Here is a 7,537-nt window from a genome sequence, read left to right as displayed (position 1 = left end):
AAGTTCTTCAACCCTCAGCAACCAGTCTTGAAGCTTCTGTAAAGGGTTGAACCCAGAGCAGCTTAGTGGGCCTGGGTGTGTGTTTACAGTCAGCGCCTCATAATTCAAAAGCCCAGGGGTATTCCCTTTCTGCTCTGTTTTTATTCCACTGGAAATACAGTGTTACATTGTCATTAGTATCCCCATCACAGATTTTGTAGGAGAAAAGAAAGAAGGAAGAATTTAAAATGATTAAATTCACTATCTTAGCAACTCTGGTAAAAAAAAAAATCAAAGAGAAAAATTTAAAATAAAGAATGACATTGGATTATTGCAGAAGCCAGTTATAAATTCTTATCCCCTATATCAGGTGCATCTGATAAAGCTGGCTCTATGAAATGGTGTCATTTATAAAGTGACAAGTGGCATATAGGAAGGAGTAAAATACATATAGCAGTTTATTTTTTAGATTGACTTGTATCAATTGCTATAATATTTAGCATTGACTATACACATATAGAGCTTTGAAGATAGAGGGAGGGAGACATGAGCCAAGGAATAAGGGTGGCCTCTAGAAGCGGGAAAAGGTAAGGAAACAGACTCTCTTCTAGAACCTCCAAAAAAGAGTGTGGCCTTGTGTTATTATTTTAGCCTGGCAAGACCTGTATAGAGTTTTAGATTTATAGAACTATCTATATATATAAAAGCCAAGCGACCGGAACAACGGAACGACTGGAACAACTGAAACTACTGGAATACTGGAACGACCAGTTGCTATGATGCGTACTGTGGTGGCCAACTGGTCCGATGGGAGCCCTGATCCCCCCCCCCCCCAAACTCCCACAGCACCTCCCCCCAGCTGGCCCGGCCCTCATCGCCCCCCCCCCCCCAATTGGGGGTGGGGCCAGCCGGCCAAGCACCCATGTCCACTCACCCCCGCTGGCCTGCCCTGATTGGCCCCCATTGGGGTGGGCCAGCCAGACCCCACCCATGCACAAATTCATGCACTGGGCCTCTAGTACAATAATACATTTGTATTGTTTGAAGCCATGAAGTTGTAACTAACACAGGGGTAAAGAGGTAGAACTAAAGGCAACACAAGAAGAAACATAAGGGGAATTCAAGAATCCGAACATTCTAAGTCCCATACAATGTTTGTGAAGATTATAAAGATATTGTGTAATGTTAGGTTTCATTGAGTAAAGTAGGCAAGTAAAAAAAAATTCAAGTGTACACTTTTGTATCTTATAGCATACTTGATTAGATACTCAGATTGGTTCTCCCATTGGGGGAAAACCTAAAACTTCTATATTTAGTATTTAAATTCTGTTGTTTTATTTTTAAGCTGAAAATATAAACTATATTTATGAGCCCCAAATCTAATCCCACAGATAAGTGGAGTATTGAAGCAGTTTTGATTTGAGGCTATTTCTCAAACCTAGGTGACTTGCACTTTTATTTTTATTAATTTTGGGGATAAGGTTCAGAAGATATAGGCCAGGCCTTCTCAAGGTGGGAGGCTAATAGGAGATCCTCTGCTTTTAAAACTTGGACTTTAAAATGCTACCTTCATGGTATCAAGGTGAACAAGAAATAAATCTCTCCACTTTGTCACACTCAGGTGTGGGGAACCAATATAGGATTAAGCCTCGGACTGACCTGTTGGCAAAGTCACAAACAAGTCCCAGCTTAGAGGGCACAGTCCTCTTAGCATAATTAGGCTTGACCTTATAATGCTCCCTAGATCTTACCTGGGAAGCTAATGGGCTGAGGGAAGTGCAACAAGAACAAAAACAAGTGAAACTCACAAGAACAGTGTAAACAAGTGAAACTCACAAGAACAGTGTAACTTTGGTAACCACTACCTTGTTTACCTCTGACTATAAAAATAAAGGCTCAGTTTGCCTCGGGATCTTTCTCTGTGGCCTCAGCCCGGCACAGGAAGATCCACAGAGACTAAAGAGAGACTAAAGAGAGCTAGAGAGTTCTGAATGCTGTCTCCGTGTAAAACATTCTTCTCCGACTCCGTCCACACGTTTGGGAACCCCTGGACCCCCGGGGCTGGACCCCGGCACTCAGGGAAAGTTGTTTCATCCTTATACAAAGCAATGTGTGGAAATAAAAAGTCATTAAGAAATTGTATTAATAATTCCTCCTCACATGGATTATCAGCCCAAATTCACATCACTTTGGCGATCTAAAAAATTTTACTATAAGTTTAAGTGGCCCCACACTTTCAAGTAGTAATGACTATTAAAACCATGTAGAAGCAAAACTAAATCTTGCCTGAAAGACTGAACTTAAATGCTAGGTTTCAAAGATTGCCAGTAATAATTCTCCAAAGAAAATAAGTAGCTCATGATAAAAAATAATTGAGCAGACAATTATTAGACAAGGCATCATGAGTACAAATAAGGAGAAAAGATTGACAGTAGAAACAGAGCTGCAAACACTTTAAATATTGGTATTTTCAGCCACAGATGACAAACTTATATAAATAAGAGAATAGGAGACTACCAAAAATAACCTAGCAGCTTTGATAAATTGTGGCACAGTGGGGCCTGAAGGGTTCCGTAGAAAGACATGGAGAGTAGTACTCATTCGCTGGCTGGCCCCGGAGCCTTGTTAACTGCTGTAAGTCACAGTATAACCCACAGGGACCTTGATCATCTCAGCATTCCATAGAAGCTTGCACTGGTCACCAATATTGATTACATCAGAGTAATTGGGTAGTCTAAGCAACAAAAACTATAAAGTCTCTCATAACATACCTAACAGAATGTGCAAGACCTTTATCGAGAAAATAATAAAACATTATTGTAAGACATAAAAGACTTAAATAAATAGAGCAGTATTCCAGGAAGAATCTATATTACAAGTACATCAACCTTTCCACATTTTATCTATAAGTTAATGTAATTCCTATCAAAATTCCAGAAGAGACTTTTGTGAAACTTAAAAAGTTCATTTTAAAATTTATATGGAAGAATAAAAGGTACAGAATAACCAATAAAAATTGAGAAAAAAAGAAAAAGGAGTCAAGAATTACAGTACAAGATAATAATTGAAACAGTGTGGCAGAGGTGCATAAGAAGACAAATAGGCCAATGGGACTGAGACAGAACTGAGCAGTAGACTCATGCATTTATGGAAACTCATTTTGTGACTTACAAAAGGAGTGGGGAAAAGACGGACTACTTATTTTTTTATTCTTAAACACTTTTTAAAATTTTATTTTCAATTGCAGTTTACATTAATACTATTTTGTATTGGTTTCAGGTGTGCAAAATAATTTAGACAATCATATACTTTCCAAAGTGTTCCTCCTGATATTTCCAGTTTCCACCTGGTACCACACATGGTTATTAGAATATTATTGAAGGATGGACTATTTAATAAATTATGCTAGGAAAATCGGCCATTTATATAGGAAAATGTAAATTAGATCCTTATTCCACAGAATACACAAAGCATAATTTAGATAGGTAAGAGACTTAAATGTGAAAAGCAAAACTTGAACATCATTAGAGAAAAGATAAGAATATTTTTATGACCATAAATAGGAACAAATCACTTAAATGACACACAAAAATAGAAGAAAGAATATATTTATTAAAATGACTATATTAAAATAAAATTATGTATCATAAAAACATAATAAATGAAAAGATAAGCAATAGACTGAGGAAATATATTTGTGATAACATAAAAGCAAAAATAATGTCAAGAATATATAAAGATTTTCCTAAAATCAAATTTAAAAAACAGCCAAACAAACCAATGGAAAAATGGGCAAATATATATTTATGGACAATCCACAAAAGAAGAAATGCAAAATGCAAATAATATGAGGATAGATGGTCAACTTCAGAAGTAATCAGGAAAATGCAAATAAAATAAGACTACTTCATTCTTATCAGATTGGCACAAGTTTAGAAGTTTGACAAGGAGACAGGAACTTTTGAACTCTCTAAGGTGATGTTTACATTGGCACAATAATTATGAAGAATAATTCGTTGATGCCAATAAAAAAATATTTAAACACATCCTACAATCATCATTTTTCTCCCAGATTTATCTCCTGTACAACTGCCTATTGCACAAGGAGAGACATTCAAGCCATTTAAACTGTACATCTCCACTACTGTGACTGTTCTTAGGGATTCCTGAGGAATATCAACATAGAAGATTACCATCTTCATCATCATGATTGCCATTACAAATCTATATTTTATTTGCAGAGGTTCTCCTAGCACTGAGTACAGTAAATGAGACAAATAGAGCCTTTATCTAGGAGGGCATGAACATTAGCAAACACACACACACACACACACACACACACACACACACACACACACACCCCGACCTATAAAAACATTTGACAAACTCATAAACTGTTTATGTAGTGAACTCCTAATTATCAATGGTAATGGAATACAGACCTGATACCATCCTGGAGAGGGTGATTATTATGAAATCCAGACCTTATTTTAGCCAATAATTTCAACCTTCTTGCCTGTTGGATTTTGTGAACCTTTTATTTATTGGAAGCCCTATTGAGGACATAACCCTAGCCAGTCTGAGGTGTAAGACTGGAAAAACCAGCAAATAAATAGCTCAAGAATTTAAGGTCCTCAGTTTTCTTTGCCTAATTACTTGGCCATTCTACAGTGAGGTTCCCAATTCTCTAGTAAAACAAACAAACAAAAAAACTATCTCAACTTTCTCCTTTGCTACATATTACCTATTGGGTTCCTTCCCCTTGCAGATCTTCTAAGTGAATAACTGAGCTCTTTATTAATAATACTACCAAACGGAGACCGAAGGTGGACATGCTGACAGATGATTATGAGGTCATGTCTATTAGTTACTAACCTACGAAACAAATAGTCCTTTCCAAATGTTATGCTGATGGGTTTATATTCTTGGTAACATTGGATTGGAAAAGTTTCCCAAAAGCTCCAAACTGAAACATTTGACATATTTTTGCTAACATGTAGTGAATCTGTGAACTGTAGGTGTGTACCTGCCAGTGGCCACCAGCAGCATTATGCAGAGGTTAAATCAATGGTTATCTTCAGCACATAATTTTAAGACTCCAAAGAACTTCCAATCAGGCCCAAATTCTCTCATCACCTAGCTGGCTGAATGCTGAGTTTGTACTATTCAAAATTCATTTCTACACCGGTCAGTATGGCTCAGTGGTTGAGCATCGACCTATGAACCAGGAGGTTGAGGTTCGATTCCCAGTCAGGGCACATGCCCTGGTGTGGGCTCGGTCTCCAGTAGGGGGCATGCAGGAGGCAGCCGATCAATGATTTTCTCTCATCATTGATGTTTCTATCTCTTTCTCCTTTTCCCTTCCTCTATGAAATCAATAAAAATATATTTTTAAAAATTCATTTCTATGGTGTAGGAGTTCCTTCACTGCCAAAATATAAAAATTCTCTAGGAAGTGAATGCAGTAAGTATCATCAGTCATTTAAATCTTAATAGGAATGGAAATGCAAAACTAGCTCTGTGTCTACTTTTACAAGGGATCAATTTTAAGGTCTTCAAAACTCAGGTATTATATGTATTCAATAATTTATTATTTAAAAGCAATCTGGCTGAAGAATTTGTGTTAGGTTTTTAGTTTATGTACTTATCCAGATCTTAGGTAATATTTACATTTGAATCCATATTCTTTTAGATATCTTTTTGTGAGGCAAAAATTGGAGATACTAAAAAAGAAGTGAAAACATACATCAATGTGGTGGTTATCCCAGGTTGGCACACACATGGAATATGCATTTATAGCAATTAAAGTTCATACCAATTATAGTTAGCAGAGAAATGTGATTTTTTTTTTTGCCTTTGAGCAAACATTTTATTTTTATTGTGAGAGTCATTCTAAATAGTCTTATTTTTCCAAATAGTTCAAGACTATTAGGCTTAAATTCTGAAAATGTAACATGTTTAAAATAAAAATCATTGTAAAATATAATAAACATTTATCTGAATTATTTTATTAATAAATTACACAGGTTTCAGGTGCACAATTCTACAATATCATTTCTCACATACACATGTATGTTTATCATAGTTTTAATCAAAGTATAAATAAAAATTTCACACTGATTTTTCACTGAACTTTCTAAGAGGAACAATTTTTCATGTTTTATATAGGCATTGTATCTGTATTTTTACTTAACAACAAAATATTACAAGGAATTACTTAATTCCCCTGTGGTTGAATATATAGTACTTAAATGCCAATTTTTGATTTATAAGTGGTGCTGTGGTTAATATCTTCATTAATGTAGCTCTTTTTACAAATCTAAGATATATTCTAAAAACAAAATTCTCAGAGAATGAGAGCATTTTAAAAAACCCTTGTACATATTGTTAGTTTGCTTTATAAAAGTTTATTTTAACCAATTTACACAGGTGCAGTAGTAATGCATGAGAATTACCACTACCCAACAGAGTTCACTACATATGTAATATTTTAAAATTAATTTCAGAGAGGAAAGGAGAGGGAGAGAGTGATAGAATTAGCAATGATGAGAGAGCATCATTGATTGGCTGCCTCCTGCATGCCCCCTACTGGGGATTGAGCCCGCAACCCAGGCATGTGCCCTGACCAGGAATTGAATGGTGACCTCCTGGTTCATAGGTCGAACACTCAAACACTGAGCCACACCAGCTGAGTGATAGTTTAATGTATTTTTTATCACTATTATGATTATCAGTGATAGAATGTCAGCACAAAGAGTTAGTCATGAACCTCTGAAGAAATTCAGGAACTTGGTAAAGCACTTGAAGATAAAAAACATTTTTATCTTCCGTCCGTCCTTCCTTCCTTCCTTCCTTAATCTTTTTGCCTTTTTCTTTTATTTCTTTCCATGGGGAGGAGGGGTAGAAATTCAAAGCTGAAGCAACCTCCTTTTTGGTTTTATTTTTCATCTTCATACCCTCTAGAAAATAAAATTTATAAGTTTTGGGGTTTGTTTGTTTTAATCCTCACACAAGGATAGAGGGTATGTTTTTATTGGTTTTTAGAGAGAGGGGAAGGGGGAGAGAGAAACATGGGTCAGTTGCCTCCCGTACATGCTCTGACCAGGGATTGAATCCACCTTTAGGTATATGCCCTAATTGGGAATCGAACCTGAACATCTTTGGTGCATGGGATGAAGCTCCAACCAACTGAGCCACCCGGCTGGGGCTAGAAAATAAAATTATTTTATTCATTGTTGTTATCAATGTGCTTCGAGTTGCAGCACCTCTAAAAATATAATTTGTTTACTAAGCAACTATTGGACTGTAGGCAGCTCCCTCACAGATTGCACCAGCATTCTAATGATTCACTTTGGCTTGTTGACGGAGCCAGATTCTAACTGCATTTCTTAGTGAGATGCTGTCATTGTGTCATAACAGAACTACTGCTACATGCTTCTTGACTTTAGTAGGACTAATACATGCCCTTAGGGACTTCTTAGCACTAAATGAGAGTTTTCCTCCTAATCTTCAGAGTTACAAACACTGGATTTCTTTACTTTGTATCCTTTCCTAAAGA

The sequence above is a fragment of the Myotis brandtii genome, unplaced genomic scaffold, assembly GCF_000412655.1.
Source record: "Myotis brandtii unplaced genomic scaffold, ASM41265v1 scaffold31, whole genome shotgun sequence".
NCBI lineage: Eukaryota > Metazoa > Chordata > Mammalia > Chiroptera > Vespertilionidae > Myotis > Myotis brandtii.
Note: the sequence above shows the minus strand (reverse complement) of the source record.